This window comes from Lissotriton vulgaris, chromosome 6, assembly GCF_964263255.1.
Source record: "Lissotriton vulgaris chromosome 6, aLisVul1.2, whole genome shotgun sequence".
Lineage (NCBI taxonomy): Eukaryota > Metazoa > Chordata > Amphibia > Caudata > Salamandridae > Lissotriton > Lissotriton vulgaris.
This window is the reverse complement of record NC_141694.1, coordinates 1,079,859,718-1,079,877,957: the sequence shown is the minus strand read 5'-3', so window position 1 is coordinate 1,079,877,957 and position 18,240 is coordinate 1,079,859,718. Positions and strand designations below refer to the sequence as shown.

Genomic DNA, 18,240 nt, shown 5'->3' with positions numbered 1-18,240 from the left:
TGATACTTTAACAGCAGATGTGTCACCTTTAGAATATTCCCCAGTCACCAGACTGGATCTGGAAACATGTTAGCAATGCTCCTGCATGCCACTAGGTGGTGCTGTTTGGCTCCCTACTCATTTTGCATCAATTCTGAAAGGGCATAAGCTGGAGATAAGCACCACAATTGCACTCAGATGTCAATTTCTTGCTTGACTCTTTCCACACAACCCGATGCAGAGCAGTATGCCAAATCTTTGGAATCAGTGTGCAGATCTCCAAGTTGGGAGCTTTTTATATGCTAAAAGAAGCGACTCCACAGAACAGAAGGTAGGAGAGCAGTGATGTTAAGATAGAAAACCCACCTTAAAGAGAATTATCGAAGGAAAGTAATTTGTTCTTCTGATGGATACTTCGAACCGCAGATTGTTCACCTGCAGAATAGAGTTCAGAGAAGTACCTTCTCACGGTGTAGGGTCTGTGGAGGATGCTCAAATCCAAACATCCTGTAGGGCCATGCTTGAATCAAAATGTCCTGTAGGACCAAATGACCGTCACACCTGGCTGTCAAGGCAGTAGTGTTTTGTGAACCTGTTCACCAGCAACCGCATCGCAGATGTCAAGAACAGGCACTAAATGTGCTAGTGCAGTGGTAGCAGCCCTAGCCCTGCTGGCATTCACTCTCAGACCTTCCAGTGGCTGCTTTTTGGTCAGTGCATATCAGATTTTAATGAGAGTGCTGTGCACCTCAACAGAGTCCCTTCTTTGCCCCCTGAAACCCCCACAAAAAGTTATTTGTCCATCCAATTGCACTTGGTACAATCAATGTAAAAGACTAAAGCTCTTTTGAGGTCCAACCAGTGGAGCCTCTTCTCCTCTTTCAAGGGGTGGGATGGGTAGAGGACACTAGGAGAGTAATAGATTGTTCAACATGGAAAGGAGTCACAAATTTTGGCAAGAAGGCTGGATGGTTCTGCACTCCTTTTGGCTGTACCACAATGGCGGTAATGCTGCCCATATTAACCTGTACTAGCCTCCCCTTGATGGACTGTAGAAAGGCCTTCTGCACTAGATGAATGGGCCACAACTCCAAAATATTGATATGGAGCTGGATTCCTGCTGGAGACCATAGTCCTCTGATCTCTACCAGCTGCAGATGATCTCCCAAACCTAGCATTGATGCATCAGTCACCACTGTCTGCTCTGGGTGGTAAAGGGAAAGGGGTCTGCTGTTGTTACAATTGTGGTTGAACAACTGAAGAGTGTCGTAAAGAGCGTATTTTCAGTGCGCACAAAACACAGAGAAAAAGCAAAGGAGATTACTCAGCATGAGCCGCAATGGACATCGGAGGGGATTTTTTAGGAAGCCCTCACTCACCACCCTGGGTGGTGACATGTTTCATCATCGGGCCCACCAGGAGAAGCCAAATGCCTCCCTGGTGTGCTACAACGCCAGGTTACTGCGGAGCTGTTTTTTTTGTGGCAAGAGTGTCAAAAAGAAAATGTGATTTAAAAATGTCAGTGACTGTACCATATAAAAAATTTTATTCAATGGTCAGTATGGCATGGATAAAATATATGTGGGAAAACTACCAGTTAATGACTTGGTTGTTTCCACTTAAAGTGGGGTCGGTCAACATGTTTCTGCCCTTATGTGTAAGTTTTACTGGGCTTTCGTCAGGACCATCAGTTAGTGTACCTCGGCGGTAAAGGGCACGCTAAGGCCCACCCTTACCTGAGGACGTGAAAGTTAAAAGCAGGTGTAGAAAAATTGGGTGCAAAAAACAAACCATAAGTGATGGGGGTACCTTCAAGTTAGAGGTATCAGAAGTCTGAAAGGCAAAAAAGACATACAGACACATAGGACAAACAACACATAGTTAGTGCAGTTTATCACACATGTTTTCTGCAAAGAGAGAACTCTGTGTGACAGTGCTGGCAACAAAGGAACAGGTGATTGTTGTGCCATAAATACTATTTTAGTGCTAGAGAACGCTGTACTTTATGTAGTTCAGCGTGTGGACATGCACTATGTCAAATGAGCAATGGCCGTTGGACAGATCGGCTCACAATATATCACTCGTGATTAGCGATCAAGGCGCCCAACTATAGGGCAAATGGTGATGTTAAGGATCGTCAAGCAAGGTATTGCTGGCGAGCAATTGTGAATTCTCACTTGTTATTTACATGATCCACACCCCATGGGTCTCAGGAGCACAGTTTGCCCCTTTGCATCCTGGTAAATGCAGTACACAGTTCAAACTTACTTCAAAATTAGCTGGAGATTTTCACCAAAGTTGGTGCAGACATTGCTGTATATCTCTAGACACGTGTTTCTGGGTTGAGCACTTCATCAGTAGAGAGCAACAGTATTACAGAGCAAAGAAACGTCATCTGGGGTTGCTGGAAATGCTACCAAGTTCCTCTCAGGTCACAGTACCACTCACAGGCACACAGGTGCATCTCCAAAGCTCGTCAGCTTGCTTTAAACAGAATGGGGGTTGGGAGCACACTGCCTCACAGTCCCAGCACAGTTCGCCCCTTTGCATCCTGATAAATGCAGTACACAGTTTAAACTTACTTCAAAATTATCAGGGATAGGTACAGAGACCTGGGAGAATTGTGACAGCTTTCTCAGCAAACCCCAGAGGAATTTCGTTTTATCTCTACTGATGAAGGATAAAATCCAGAAACACATGTGTCTAGAGATTGACAGCACTAACCTACACCAACTTTGGTGAAACACTCTGCAAAATTTCAAGTAAGCATTTAAATTGAACTGCATTTACCAGGATGCAAAGGGGCGAATTGTGCTGGGAGGTGAAGCAGTGTGCTCCCACCCCCCTTCTGTTTAAAAAGGCTCCCTTGAGCCACTGAGCTGACGAGCTCTCAGAGATGCACCTGTGCGCCAGGGAGAGGTACAGAGACCCGAGAGGATTGTGGCAGCTTTCTCACCAAACCCCAGAAGAATGTCGTTTTATCTCTACTGATGAAGGATAAAATCCAGACACACATTGCGTCTAGAGATTGACAGCACTAACCTGCATCAACTTTGGTGAAACACTCTGCAAAATTTCAAGTAAGCATTTAAATTGAACGGCATTTACCAGGATGCAAAAGGTCGAACTGTGCTGGGAGGTGAAGCAGTGTGCTCCCACCCCCCTTCTGTTTAAAAATCACGTATTTGGCTGCATCTTGAGCCAGTGATGCCTTAAGGACTTGGGGGACTGCCATCAAGATGTCGCTCGCCATGTCCCAGAGGGAGTGCATATCACTGCCCAACTAACAAACTGTTTTGATTAATTGCAATACCAGCCTACCCAAAGAGTATTTTTTATAACTCCTCAGTTCTCTTAGACTCTCTATCTGGGGGACTGGTGGGGAATAAGTTGGGTGTTCATCTTGCTGTTGTAGCTTGGGCCACCAGACTTTCAGAAGTACAGTGTTTTGTGATAAAATACGGATCACCAGGTCTGTGATGTCGGTCTACTTTCCTATTCACATACAGGTAAGAACATGGCTTTGACCATGTGCCCATTACAGTATCAATGAGGGCCTCATCATAGAGGAGCAAGACTCAGATGTAGTAGGTAAGGCTTTAAGATTTCCCTAAGAGAGTAAGTAAGTTTGTTCATTCATCGATAGTCAGTTAAAACCATTGCATTTACATTACAATTCAAATACATTACAATCACCCCGTGCAGTGCCACACTGAAAGCACCTGATCTCATTATTTGTCTAAGGACATTTATCTTAAGCTCAATGGAGGGTAGTTGTAGATCCAAGGCTTCACCTGCAGATGGAAATGGCACATTCAACCATCAGGGTATCAAGACAACTGGCCTCTTTTACGTGCATTAAAAAATTATCTGTGTCGTAATGGGGAGGGGGGGGGGGCGATAAGTCATCCTAATCGCCCAATTCATCATCTTTGAGTGGTGGTAAGCTTTGACAGAATCTGAGCCAAAAAGACAATGGTGAATCTGGGGGCACATCCATTCTAGAAGAGGAATAGGATTGGAATAAGGCTGCATGGTACGCTTTCATTATTTCGTAGTGTACCATCGCAACCAGCACAAGATCTTCAACCAGTATTGGCATCAACAAGGATGTGACCAACACACGTCATGGCACCTGGGTGGAAGTCCATTCCCGAACTGGTACAGAGCTCATGACAGGTTCATAGGGGTTAGTCAGCACAGAGGATGCATCTACCAGTGGTAACTTGAATAACAGCCCCTGTGTATCTTTGGGACCTGTAGGTGCACAAGAGGCAGCTGAAAGATTGCCATATATATAGATATGACCATCTTAAGGGCTTTGATCTGTTGTAGAGTTGAGATTGACCCAAGAACTGTGGGGCACACAGACACTAACAGGGGAATCAGCTCTGCATTTGAATAATGAGAGGGAGACTGACTGGTATCTTTATGCCCTCGTACCTTCTCTTTAGATTGAGAGGCGGGATAGAGTTGAGTCCTGCTTAGCCTTCTTGAGTTTATGTTTTTACTTGGACTTTTCAAACGACTTTGACTGCAAAGTTGACATCTGGCAGGAATTAACTTGGGAACGGGAGCTGGTCTGTGCCCTTAACTTGGAGTATGTTAAAAACTCGCACGAGGCTCATAACTTGTACTTGTGTTTGTTGATGTACAGATTAGTTTCCCGGTTCCAGTTCGCCTTCAGCCAAACACCAGAGACACACCTAGTGCACACCCATCACCAAGTTCTATTTCTGACACTCTTGCCTCGTATTTTTTAGGCAGGGACTTACAGGTAGATTCATGAAGCCGAAATCGGCTCGCAAAGGGCCAGATTCTGAGAATCTGGCCCTTTGCGAGCGCTATTTTTGCATTTAGGATTCATCATCCCAAATGCAAAAATCGCAATTATAGAAATCGCTAAATTGCGATGAATTGCATTTAAGGAATCTCAATTTGAGATTCCTTAAATGCAATTCATGAACCATTTAAAAATTGCGAATTCGCAATCGGGGGCCGCTATTTACCGCGAAGTCTAACTACGTGGTAAATAGCAAAAACCTTGAAAAATGCACTAAAGTGCATTTTTCAAAGTTTCATGTTGCGCACACACATGCCCTAAGGGCATGTGTGTGCGCAACATATGTGCACACATCAATTTCAGGGGTGCAACAGGGTGTCCTTTGGACACCCCTGCACCCTTGAAATCGCAATCTCAATTTGCGAATCGCTAAATGCGATTAGCAAATTGAGTTGGTCTTCCCATTCATTCCTATGGGCCTCTAGGCCTATAGGAATGAATGGGGAGATATTCCTTAAGTGCGACTCGCAATTTGCGAGTCGCAATTAAGGAATTATTAGAAATCACTATTTTTTAATGGATTTCTTGATGAATAGAATTTTGCTATTCCTTAATAGCGAATCGGTATTTTTCGCTATTAAGGAATCGCAAAATGTGTTCTTGATGAATCTGGGGGATTGTTCCCTTGCACAATGGATTTGTTTAGAAGCAGTGCTTAATTTGAGCCAGTGGTTTCCGGGGGCTAGGCACCAGCACTTAAATGTCAACACAGGCGCTTGTGACAGTCTGCCACAAGGTGGCACTGTCTACATAAGTAAATTACTATTACCTGCTGCCCAAGCCATTGTCTTAGCTTTGGAGGACTGAAATAGTCCACATTGTCATACTTGTAGGAGTATGATGGTTAGTAGTTGTGTTGTTACTATTATTGGCAGCATGGCAGGGGCAATGTATTGTGCAAGCTGCAGTGGCCCCCTGGCGAGAACCCTGGCACTTATTTTTTTTTTTTTACAAATTAAGCAGTGTTTATAAATAAGGCTCCCGGTTTTCCGTTTTTACGGATTTTCACAGATAAATACAGACAGAAAACAATGTGTTTTCTGTCTGCATTTATTTTTAAAGGCCGATAAATACAGAAATTTGTGCTTCGATGAATGAACCTCCATGCTGTGTTTCATGAATTATTTTATATGTCTAAGGACATTTGTCTTAAGCTCAATGGAGGGTAGTTGTAGATCCAAGGCTTCACCTGCAGATGGAAATGGCACATTCAACCATCAGGGTATCAAGACAACTGGCCTCTTTTACGTGCATTAAAAGATTATCTGTGTCGTAATGGGGAGGGGGGGTGATAAGTCATCCTCATCTCCCCCATCATCATCTTTGAGTGGTGGCAAGCTTTGAAAGATTCTGAGCCAAAAAGACAATGATGAATCTGGCGGCACATCCATTCTAGAAGAGGAATAGGATTGGAATAAGGCTGCATGGTACGCTTTCATTATTTCGTAGTGTACCATCATTTGAGTTTGTACCTAAGTCAACTTGGGATCTATCATCGCAACCAGCACAAGATCTTCGACCAGTATTGGCATCAACAAGGATGCGACCAACACACGTCATGGCACCTGGGTGGAAGTCCATTCCAGAACTGGTACAGAGCTCATGACAGGTCCATAGGGGTTAGTCAGAACAGTGGATGCATCTACCAGTGGTAACTTGAATAACAGCCCCTGTGTATCTTTGCGGCCTGTAGGTGCACAAGAGGCAGCTGAAAGATTGCCATATATATAGATATGACCATCTTAAGGGCTTTGATCTGTTGTAGAGTTGAGATTGACCCAAAAATTGTGGGGCACACAGACACTAACAGGGGAATCAGCTCTGCATTTGAATAATGAGAGGGAGACTGACTGGTATCTTTATGCCCTCGTACCTTCTCTTTAGATTGAGTGGCGGGATAGAGTTGAGTCCTGCTTAGCCTTCTTGAGTTTATGTTTTTACTTGGACTTTTCAAACGACTTTGACTGCAAAGTTGACATCTGGCAGGAATTAACTTGGGAACGGGAGCTGGTCTGTGCCCTTAACTTGGAGTATGTTAAAAACTCACACGAGGCTCACAACTTGTACTTGTGTTTGCTGATGTACAGATTAGTTTCCCGGTTCCAGTTCACCTTCAGCCAGAGACACACCTAGTGCACACCCATCACCAAGTTCTATTTCTGACACTCTTGCCTCGTATTTTTTAGGCAGGGACATTGTTCCCTTGCACACTGGATTTGTTTAGAAGCAGTGCTTAATTTGAGCCTGTGGTTTCCAGGGGCTCGGCACCAGCACTTAAATGTCAACACAGGCGCTTGTGACAGTCTGCCACAAGGTGGCACTGTCTACATACATTAAAAATAACTATTACCTGCTGCCCAAGCCATTGTCTTAGCTTTGGAGGACTGAAATAGTCCACATTGTCATACTTTTAGGAGTATGCTGGTTAGTAGTTGTGTTGTTACTATTATTGGCAGCATGGCAGGGGCAATGTATTGTGCAAACTGCAGTGGCCCCCTGGCGAGAACCCTGGCACTTATTTTTTTTTTTTTACAAATTAAGCAGCGTTTATAAATAAGGCTCCCTGTTTTCCGTTTTTACGGATTTTTACAGATAAATACAGACAGAAAACAATGTGTTTTTTGTCTGCATTTATTTTTAACCCCTTGTATGCTGATGACGAACCCCAGCCGTCATGCACTACGGTGCTCGTTTGCTGATGACGGCTGGGGTTCGTCATGGCCCGCCCCTGTTCATTTGTTTACCGCACAGCGGCGGAAACGGGCCAGCAGCGAAGGGGTTAAAGGCGGATAAATACAGAAATGTGTGCTTCGTTAAATGAACCTCCATGCTGTCTTTCATGAATTATAGCTCAACAGCTGAGCAGATGGACAGCATGGAAAATGAAAAAACAGGATGACATTTCTTTAAATAATGGCATTTGTCCACATGCATTTGTGGTATAATGCTAATATTTACCAGTAGAATATGGAAATGTACAGTTTTACAACTTAAATTTTGCGTAAAACACAAAATAATTATGGATAAATACAGATAAAATGGGCAAAAAATAAATATGGATAAATACAGATGGAAAAAAATAAATACCATAAAACCAGGAGCCCTAGTTATAAACCATTGAAAGGCCGAAAGAATTGGGAGTGGAGCCCCGAATCCATATCGGAAGGCGAGGAAAGAATCGAACTGACATCAGCATGCAGCGGTGATGCTTATATGCAGCTCTGCTCCGTCATTTTCAAGGTGGTATGTCTCATGGAGCCTCCAAGTGACAGGTAGAAGCACTGGTAAAAGATTTTCGAATCCATTCTGGCACCTGGGAAATATTGTAAAGCTGAGGAATCTACAGTTAGACTTATCCATCAACGATTGTACTTATTTATGGAAACTCATTCATTAAAGAAAGCTTCATTCATTCTAAACATAACCAACTTCACTCTTATATTTGGATTCCCATTAGCACTCTTGGAAAAGGTTAGAATCTTTCCAATCATTAGGTGAGTCTTTACACTTGCAAAAAAAACGGATCCATTCACTGAACAAGAATGCGATGGTCTTTTCTACTGTTGATTGAAAATACCTCATCTTTATCTGGACCCATCAGTCACTTATGGATTGCAAGTCAATGTTGTCCCCAGTGCATTCAACAACACACACACTCATCATACCACCCAAAAGACTTCATGTATAACTTTTGTTCAATAATGTATACCTCATAAATTGTGAAAGATCTACAAAAGGCACACAATGATAGGACATGCTATAACATGTTTCAGTATATGCCACCAGCGCCCAATAGGAGTAAAACGTTTGACAGCATGTCACCTGCAAAAGTAAGAATAAATATAGTACTGCAGTTGTTCAACTTGCGCCTTTTAAATGTGCTAGAACATGATGGTTAAATAAAGAGGCTTTCCGTTTATTAAAGGGCATTGTTTAAAATGTTAAGAATAATAATTGTTATTACGAATTACTCCCTGCTAAATTATTACATCATGCATTTAAGAAACTTATGAACACTTTTGCTATCTACCTAATTACAATTACACACACCATTAAAAAAATAAAATTTGATTATATAAAATTGTATGTTTTGAAACTGACATAACAATATCCCAATATCATAGCCTAGTATATCTGTAGTCTTGAGAGCCAATTGGAAGTGGCCTGGAATTGTGACGGGGATGTCCACCCACCCGTTGTTACAAAAGAACTGTAACTCGGGGGGCCAGTGGTGTCGAAGTTACCAGAGATCATGAGTTGGATTGAGAGGGGCCTTTTAGAAATGATGAACTGTTAGGGAAACTGACTATCCAGTCCTGAGCCCCCTGGTTATTCCTCATTTACCACAATATTTCCAAAAAGAAATTCCAGGTTACATGTAAGAGACCCGTGATGTTGGTTCGGGAATCATCAATTCAAGGGGCTCATAGCTTCTGATAACGACCCCATCAGAATTAAGATGGCACTCACAATGAGGCCTGTGTGTCATGGGCATCGTTAAATACTCAGCAGTCCGCTGATACACAGTAGTGGACACGTAAAACTATCTAGAAGTGCACAATTCTAAATCTTAAAATACAAACCTACATTTATGATATGACTGCAGAAAAACTTACAAATATGTGCACTTCTAGGTACATACAACAGATACAGAGTTTCAGGGCTCCCGTCAGGATTTATTACGAGACTCCTAAAAGCTCGAATACTGATTTTTTCCAGCTATGTTTTGTGACTCCAGGTGTCTTTTAGAGCAGCTGTGAATCATACTTGAATTTCTGAGCTCCCAGCTCATTTTTCATTCACTCATTGTGAGTCATTGAGGACTAAGAGATTCTAATTACTAGCTACATAAGACAGATAGTTCTGGCTTCAGTGAGCACAGGGTATCACTGGCAGGTGAGCCTATTTTCCGTTAACATGACAGATTGTAAATCTCCACATGGTTAAACTGCTCTGGAAGAGACTATTTACAAAGGATTTTCCATTCAGTTGAATTTCACAGTTTCTCACACTCTTTACAATGGAACAGGCAGTATTTAAATATTGCCTCATGGATGACATTGAGCAAATTCTATAAACCATATTCGAATTAAAATGACACGCATCACCCTCGTTTTAGATTTTAATTTTATTCTAACAGTCCTACAACCTAGAGTCATCAGTGTGACTTGGTAATGTTACACATACCAGAACAATATTCAAACACTTGTTTTGGTTAGTGTAAAGAGCCGGTGTAAAGGACAGAAGCTGAGGTCCGTCCGCAACTCTCCTAGATTGCTCAATGAAAGGGCGACTCCAAACAGGAGCCACAGTGCCACCCTGCATTGATCTGTATCGGTGAAATGTGCCAAGGGCCTCCTTTAAAGGGTCACAATTTGGAGGAAAAATCCACAAAGGTGGAAAAACCTCCTTCGGTAATTTTTGTCATTCTCGATTGAGAATAAAAGTAGTGCTGAATAAAGCAACAAGGCTCCAAAATTCTCCTGAGACCAGGAAGGAAAATAAAGTCAAACTGGCTAACCGAAGATCCAGACAGAAATCGATCCAATCTGTTGAAGGAACAAGCAGGGGCAAAAATAATAGCAAGGAGAGAAGACTGACATGAAACACCAGGGAGCTAAATGCATAGCGACACCTCTGCTCTTAACAAGCCTCCTTTATATGTAGTTCAAATAGGAATTGACATCGCAGAAAGAAACTCTGTACCTTCTTCAATTGGGCTATTCTGGCATCTCCCCCCAGACGTACTACAAGTTTGAGTTCTGCCCGTTTCAAAGGCCTCATTTCATTTGTTTTATTTTGGAGAAGCAGCCCTAGTTTGATTTCCTGCTTGTGAGCAGAGTTCTTGAGTCCCAATACCTCTGGGTCGCACAAGGGCAGAAGTACAGGAATGATTCAGATGGTGAGGACTCTCAACACTAGGTTGAGCAAAGTGTTTGGCAACTAGGGCTGGGCAGAGTTCTGCACTGTAAATGTAAATGTATGTATGTATGTAAATGTATAGGCATTTATATAGCGCACTACTTACCCGTAGGGTCCCAAGGCGCTTCGACCGCTGCGAAACCCTTCCTGGCTTCCCTGAGAGATGGTCCCTTAATGGGTATCTCCAGGGTGAGACCAGGCATACCCGGCGGTCTGGTGGGGCCGTTAGTGAAGATGAGGCAAGCTAATGCCCAGAGTTGCCGAGTGTGATCGCTGGTCAGAGTGGGCACCGAGGCGAGAGAATTATCGAGTCCGCTGACCCTGGTCCAGAAACCTGCCGCGCCGGGATTCGAACCCTGGTCCCGGGCCGTCCTCTGCTCTCGGGTCTGCCGCCTCTAACCAGTGAGCCACACTACTTCACTGTAGTGAAATTCCGCTGAGTGGTGAAACCCCCCCCAACACTCTGCGAGCATCCGAGTGTGATAAGTTGGGCTGCTCGCACTAATTTTTAGCGCCGGAAGTTTGTCCTGCGTAAAATCAGCCCAAACAACATTAAGCGCTGTGCTTCTTTCTGGCAATCAAGTAGATATTCTACTCGAGCAACAGCTTCCTCAACGTGAGTGGCAGATTTCTCAACACGACCAGTCGTGGTCAACTGCAACCACCCATGTTAAGAAATCTCAGCGGAAGGAGGTCTAGGGCATGATTTTTCTCCCTCGAGTTCACCAACATAGCGTCGTCGAGCTGAGCAATAGAAAAACTCTGCTCCACGTCAGTTTGCAGAACTCAACGCGGGGTAGGCAAAACTCTGCAAACTACCCTGGAGCAGCGGAATTCTTTATCCTCCCCTAATGGCAAAACACTGATCCTATTCACAAGACTAACGTCCTTCCTTTCTTAAGCCATGCAGTCTCTGGTGAGCTCTTCGTAATTTTCTCTGCATTATTTCCAGTACAAATGTAACAGTCTGGTACATTTATTCGTTAGAGGACGAAAGGTTTTAGATCCAACTACAGAGTCAAAATATCAGCATTGGTCAGATTTTTTGTACTGAAAACTCAAATATACCATATGCTGTGCAGCTATATCTCCCTCACAAATAGAACTATTGCCTCCAATTATCCAAATGTACCAGCAGCAGAGCTATAAATACATAAACAATCAAATCCCTTAATGTGCTCCCCTAACCACAGGTACAATCCCTCATCAACCCACGAATTTTGCGAAATCTTCTAAACCTTAATCTTCATGAAAATCTCAAATTCTTACAGCTATTAGACCTTTGAGATATAAAATACTCCACATAAAGTGCTAAACTAAGATACAAGCTTCACACCTTTTCCAATATAAATAAAAGCTACCAACCACTTGATGTGTTCCTCCTCTAGGACCCATCAGCATCATTGGCAAATTATGCATCAGAAAATACAGAGAATAGGGGCGGAGCTAGCCGGCGTCCATGTAAGACGCGCGAGTGCGGAGCTCCTCACCGGTAACCCGCCAAACTCCTAAAAAACCATCCTAATACCGCCCTGCCGGCATTCACAACAGTGGCAGATCTTTGGATGGGGCTCCGATCAGTCGGCGGCCCCTTTGCCCGGCGGAGATCCGACGCGGCACAACTTGACGCCGAAGTGAACAGAGCGGCAACACCCAGGCCGCGATCCCCGACCTGTCCAGGACGGCAGCCCGGGTTGCGTAACAGTGCGTGCGGCGTGGGAGACCGAGGGGGTCCCGATCATCTGCAAGGGCGCCTGGTCGGACGGCGCACTTGCGGCCAGCGCTGAGGGACAGTGGAGCGGGTCGGCTCCTGCCCGGCGACGATAATTTACAGAGGCAGCGGGAGAAAGCACGGAGTGCGCACGGACTGGAGGGAGGCTCTGTGAAGAATTGCTTCCCCAACGGCGAGACGCACCATTCGCCGAATCCCGGCGCCACGCACCGCATAGAGAAGGGACATCGGAGGAGCGGTGAGTGACCTGCTCCACAACACTGCGGCAAACTAGCCGACCACTGAACGTGGAGACTACAGGGGGTACTATTCGAGGTGGTTTCATGCGGAGCGGCCATATCTGCATCCCGGAGCGAGCTGCCGCCATCTTGGGCAACAGCCCTGCTGCATGCCACACTGGACAGGGGGGTCCCGCGTTGCTGCGCTCACTACTGAACCTGACCACACACCAAGAGTGGTGGACTACACATCTCTGGGCCTGACAGCTGTATGTCCACTAGCACCACCATGGGGAAAGGTGACAGAACACAGCCCAAGCTATCATTCGACCAGAGGAAGGCGAAGGGGGCCGAGGGGGCAACTCAAGCCACCTCTCCACGCCCTACTACATCCGAGAACTCTCTATGTTCGGAGATACGGGACATGCTGGGGAACATGGAGAAAGGCCTACAAGATAGCATGACAGAGATCAGTACCAAAATCGATGCACTGACGTACCGGATGGACCGCATGTCCGAGAGAGTGGACAAACACGCGGAGAGACTGGACATGGCGGAACGACGGCTTACAGAGGCGGAAGAGGCGCAAACGGAGTGGGATAAGGACCGCAGGCAGTTTGGTCGGCTGCTCCAAGTCATACAGGATAAGACGGAAGATTTGGAGGCGCGCTCGCGGCGTTCCAACCTACGCATCACAGGAGTGGCGGAATCCACTAGCACCGGTAAAATGGAGCTGTTTGTGGAGAAACTCCTTCAGACCCTTTTAGGGGAAGACGTCTTCTCCCCTACGTTCATTATAGAAAGGGCCCATCGCACTCTGGGGCCGAAACCACAACCAGGTCTCCCGCCACGACCAATCATAGCGAAGCTATTAAATTATCGGGATAGAGACTTGGCATTGCGACTAGCCAGAGAGAAGGGAAAGCTACAGTTCGAGGGCATGAACATCTCCCTCTTCCCGGACTTCACGGCGAGAGTGCAGGAGGAAAGGAAGCGTTTTGCTCCCCACAAGAAGCAGCTGAAAGACCTAGGGCTCGACTACGCCATGCTGTATCCTGCGAGGCTTTGCATCAACAGGCAAGGCCACTCTCACTTTTTCACCGACCCCGCGGAACTCAAGAAATCCTTAAAGGAATGGGAGAAGGACAACCGCAATAGTCAGAGGAGTCAGCGAGAAGACGTGGATGCCTCGTCCCACTTGGAGGAACAGGAGTAGCCGGACATGTGGGAGATGTTGCTGAACTGATGGAGCTGAGCTGCGCAAGGGCTAGGACACAGTCGGAGTGGGCCCATCGTGGCATGCGTCAGGGGTGAGATCTATCTGGTTACTACCGGAATGGTTTGTCTGTGCTGTGGTATGGTGGAGGGACGCTCGACTGGCTGAGGGCAGACCCGGGGTAGGCCCCTCCACGTGAGGATCTGACATTATCTGACTGAGAAGACTAGAGCTGGCAGGGTTAACTGCCACTGGGCGGGGGGCGGGGTGGGAGCACGCAAGAGGTTACAAGCTCTGGTCTTCCTGCTGAGCCGTTGGCCGGCTAGGTTCCTCTGCCCTTACGCTTTTGGCTTTTGGCTCCTTCGGGGGCTCTTTGGGGTTTTGTAGAATTCATTGTCGAGCAAGGGGGGGTGGTTGGGTGGTGAAGGGACCTGTCTGACCTAGTTGGGGATGGTCGGCTGTAGGTGGGTGGGAGGCTGTTCTCTGGTTCGCCTGTTGGGCCTGTTGTGCGTGTTGAGTAAGGGTGGTGCAAGGGGAGGGTACTTGTGTGTTCAAAGTTGTGGGGTTGCTCATGGATTGTGGTGTCTGTGCCCCAAGGAGGGGCAATGTGTGATGCTGTGTTTCGCTGCCTCTCCGGTGCTCCCGGTGGGTGCCCCTGCTCAGGGGAACACTACTCAAGCTATCTTTAGACTAACGATGGATCAGTCACGATTGCAATGTCGAATGCTGCCTTGACTGATCCCACTCGCGCCCCACACAATCTCAAAATGATGACATGGAATGTGCGGGGCCTGAATGATCACCGCAAGTTGAGGAAAGTCCTTAGTTACCTGCACCGTCATAGGGTTGACCTAGCCCTTTTACAGGAAACCCACTTGCCTATTCACAGTAGGATGTTACAGACGCGGGGATTGGCGGGACACATAGTGGCGTCTGGCTTCACAACACACTCCCGGGGGGTACTGACCTGGGTTAGCCCGTCCTCGCAACTGAAATTGATACCGGTGGCGATGGACTCTGAGGGGCGGTATGTCTTAGCCAGATGTGTAGGTAAGGGGCTAGACCTTCTGGTAGTTAATGTTTACGGCCCTAATTATGACAATCCTGACTTCTATGCTGCCCTGTCCGCACTATGTAGGAAGCACACACAACCTGGGATGTTATGGGGGGGTGATTTCAACTTTGTTTTTGACCCCGAGAAAGACCGCTCCACGGGCCCTACCCGGAGGCCGGTGGCTTCGGCTGCCTATATGAGAGCCGAATTAATCAAACTTGACTTGGTCGATGTCTGGAGGGAGAAGCACCCCACAATCGGAGGCTTCACACACTACTCGGCCTTCCATAATGTCCACACTCGTATAGACTACTGGTTGGCGACGTCTTCGGTTCAGCGAAGTATTGGCAGGTGCGAGGTGCTACCACGCACCCTCTCTGACCACTCTCCCGTACTAATTCATATCACCACAGCCCGGAGGGGTATCCCAGCATTTACTTGGAGGTTTCCCCCTTTTGCCCTGTTGGATAAGGTGTTTAGGGGCGGACTGGCGAGGATATCGAGGGATTCTTTGCTACGAATCTGGGTTCAGTTGACCACTTTTCCACGGTATGGGAGTCGTTTAAAGTTTTCATTAGAGGCATGGCTATGTCCAAACACTCCAGCACACTGCGCACTATTAGGCGAGAGTTAACCTCAATGGAGGCCAAATTGGCAGACTTGGAGACTAAACAGCTCAGAGACCCTGGTTCTGACATTGATTCGGTGCTCACCCCTTTGTTAGCAGAGTACCAAGAGCTGGCGGATAGGGAGGTCCTATACATGGGGAAATATGCTACGGCCCGTGTCTATGGAGAAGGGGACAGGCCGGGCGCCCTTCTGGCCCGTATGGTACGGGGATCACGCAAACCTCTAATCGTAGACGAACTGACCACCCCGGAGGGTGACGTGGTCACAGATGAGGAGCAAATTCTAAAGACCTTTCGTCAATATTATGCGGACCTCTATCGATCCAAATCCCAAGGCGCGGAGGACGCCATAGACGATTATCTAGGACATATAGAAATGCCCTTCTTGTGAAATTCCGATAGGGAGTTCCTCATGGCCCCCTTTCACGAGGACGAAATTCTGGAAGCCTTGGCAGGCATGAGAGCGGGTAGTGCACCGGGTTCTGAAGGGCTCACGGTGGGCTTCTACAAAGCCTACTCGGGAATTCTACTCCCTCACTTGGTCACTCTCTTCAACGAGATCTGCGAGGATGGGGAAATGCCCCACACTATGCGGGAGGCGTTGCTAGTCACCATTCCGAAGCCGGGGAAGCCACTGAATATGTGCAGCTCGTATAGACCCCTTAGTCTGCTAAATGTAGATGCTAAAATATACGCGAAGGTACTGGCCAATCGGCTAGCCCTCCTAGTCCCGGAACTGGTGGCCCCTGAACAGTCTGGGTTCGTCCCATGTAGAAATCTGACGTACAATATACGTACGGTCCTGGGCACCATGCAGCATGTGCGGCAGGAGAATAGCGCGCTGGCGATTTTCCTGGATATGGAAAAAGCGTTCGACTCTGTTGAATGGCCGTTTATGATCCGGGTACTTCGGAAGTTGGGCCTGGAGCGAACCATATTTGCAGAGGATTGGAGCGCTGTATCACCGGCCGGCGGCCAGACTAAAACTGGGGGATAGAGTGTCGGCACCGATACATATCAGTAGAGGGACGCGGCAAGGCTGCCCCCTATCGCCGCTTCTGTATGTGCTGGTCGCGGAGCCATTGGCTTGCGCCATCCGGGAGTACCACAGTCTGGAGGGGATCAGCTTCCCCAGCTATAAGATAGGTATATCCACGTACGCTGATGACACCTTGCTGTACGTACGAGACCCAGAGTCTAACCTGACATCAGTCCTCAGGGAGGTGGTCCGCTTTGGCTCACTCTCAGGGCTGCACGTGAACTGGGACAAATCTATCGCATTCCCCCTCACTCCTGTGACGCGACCCTTCGCCATGGAGTACCCACTGCGGTGGACTACGGACTCGGTACGATACCTGGGCATACAACTGCACACTGACCCGGAAATCCTTGTCCGCGATAACTACGACGTGGCCTTTGCCAAGCTAGTTGAGGACGTGGACGCTTGGTGCAGGCTCCCGCTGTCCCTACTGGGCAGAATTGCCATTATGAAGATGATTGTTTTACCCCGGTTTCTGTTTCTGTTCACGAATCTGCCAGTGGTGCTCTCGAGAGCTTTCTTTAATCAGCTCACGCAGGTCCTCATTCGGCTGGCCTGGGCCGGCAAACAGCCCAGGATACGGTGGGCGACACTGATTCTCCCCTGCGAAATGGGGGGCCTGGGGGCCCCGGACATGGAACATTACTACCGTGTTGCGCAGGCATCCCACTTGCACTCTTGGGTTCACGGAGACGCGCGTACGCCGCACTTGCTCCTGGAGCGACTGTTTGCAGATCCGCTCCCTCTTCCAGCCACGATAGGCCTCCCATTGGATCGATCGGTCGGGCGTCTTGACTCCCTTAAGGCGACTAACCACGCATGGCATGCACTGGTGCGCGCCCGCGACTGCGATAGGTTATATTCACCCCTGATGCCGATCGGATGGGCGTTGTGGTTGAGACCCCTGAGGGAGAGGGGAGTGGTAGAATCCCTTCGCTCTTTGGGTCTGGAGAGGATGGAGGACCTATTTGCGGAGGGCACACTTAAAACTTGGGGTCAGCTAGATCTGCAGACTGCGAGCCCCACACTGCTTCAGCAATTCCAGTTCCACAGACTGCGCTCGGCTTATCGGGTGGAAATTGGCCTGGCTATGGAGGAACCCGAGGAGATCCCAGAACTGTCCTATATTATTAAAACTAAAACTCCGGCTAAACTACTCTCGTCTGTCAACAAGTTGGGTGTGACACACCAGAGACTAATGCCATCTAAAGCCAGAGAGGCATGGCAGGAGGATCTGCAATCACCCATAGATGATGGAATGTGGCGATACTGCTGCTCCAGCACCCGTAAGATCTCGCTTAATGGCAGACACAGGCTGGTGCATTTTAAGTTTCTCCAAAGGGGTATACTATACTCCCGAGCGACTGCACCGCTATGGCCTACGGCCCTCGGCGGAATGTGAACGCTGTCGCACTCAGGTGGCCGACTTTTTCCACATGGCGTGGCTCTGCCCCGGCGTGCAAGCATTCTGGAATGAGGTGTTTGCGGAGCTTGATCAGATACTAGGCGAAACGCTCCCCAGGACACCGGCGCTGGCGCTACTAGGCTTTTCTAAGCCACTCCCGCCATCTCTTCACCGACTGGCCGATCTGGCGTTATTGATTGCCA

At 47.4% G+C, this 18,240-nt stretch overlaps 1 protein-coding gene across 1 annotated transcript in view; it reads right to left on the bottom strand.

Annotated features, from left to right (window-relative positions):
* Positions 1-18,240, bottom strand: part of ACSS1 (acyl-CoA synthetase short chain family member 1) — a 1,180,850-nt gene that overhangs the window by 577,488 nt on the left and 585,122 nt on the right. The gene's annotated exons all lie outside the window — the stretch shown is intronic.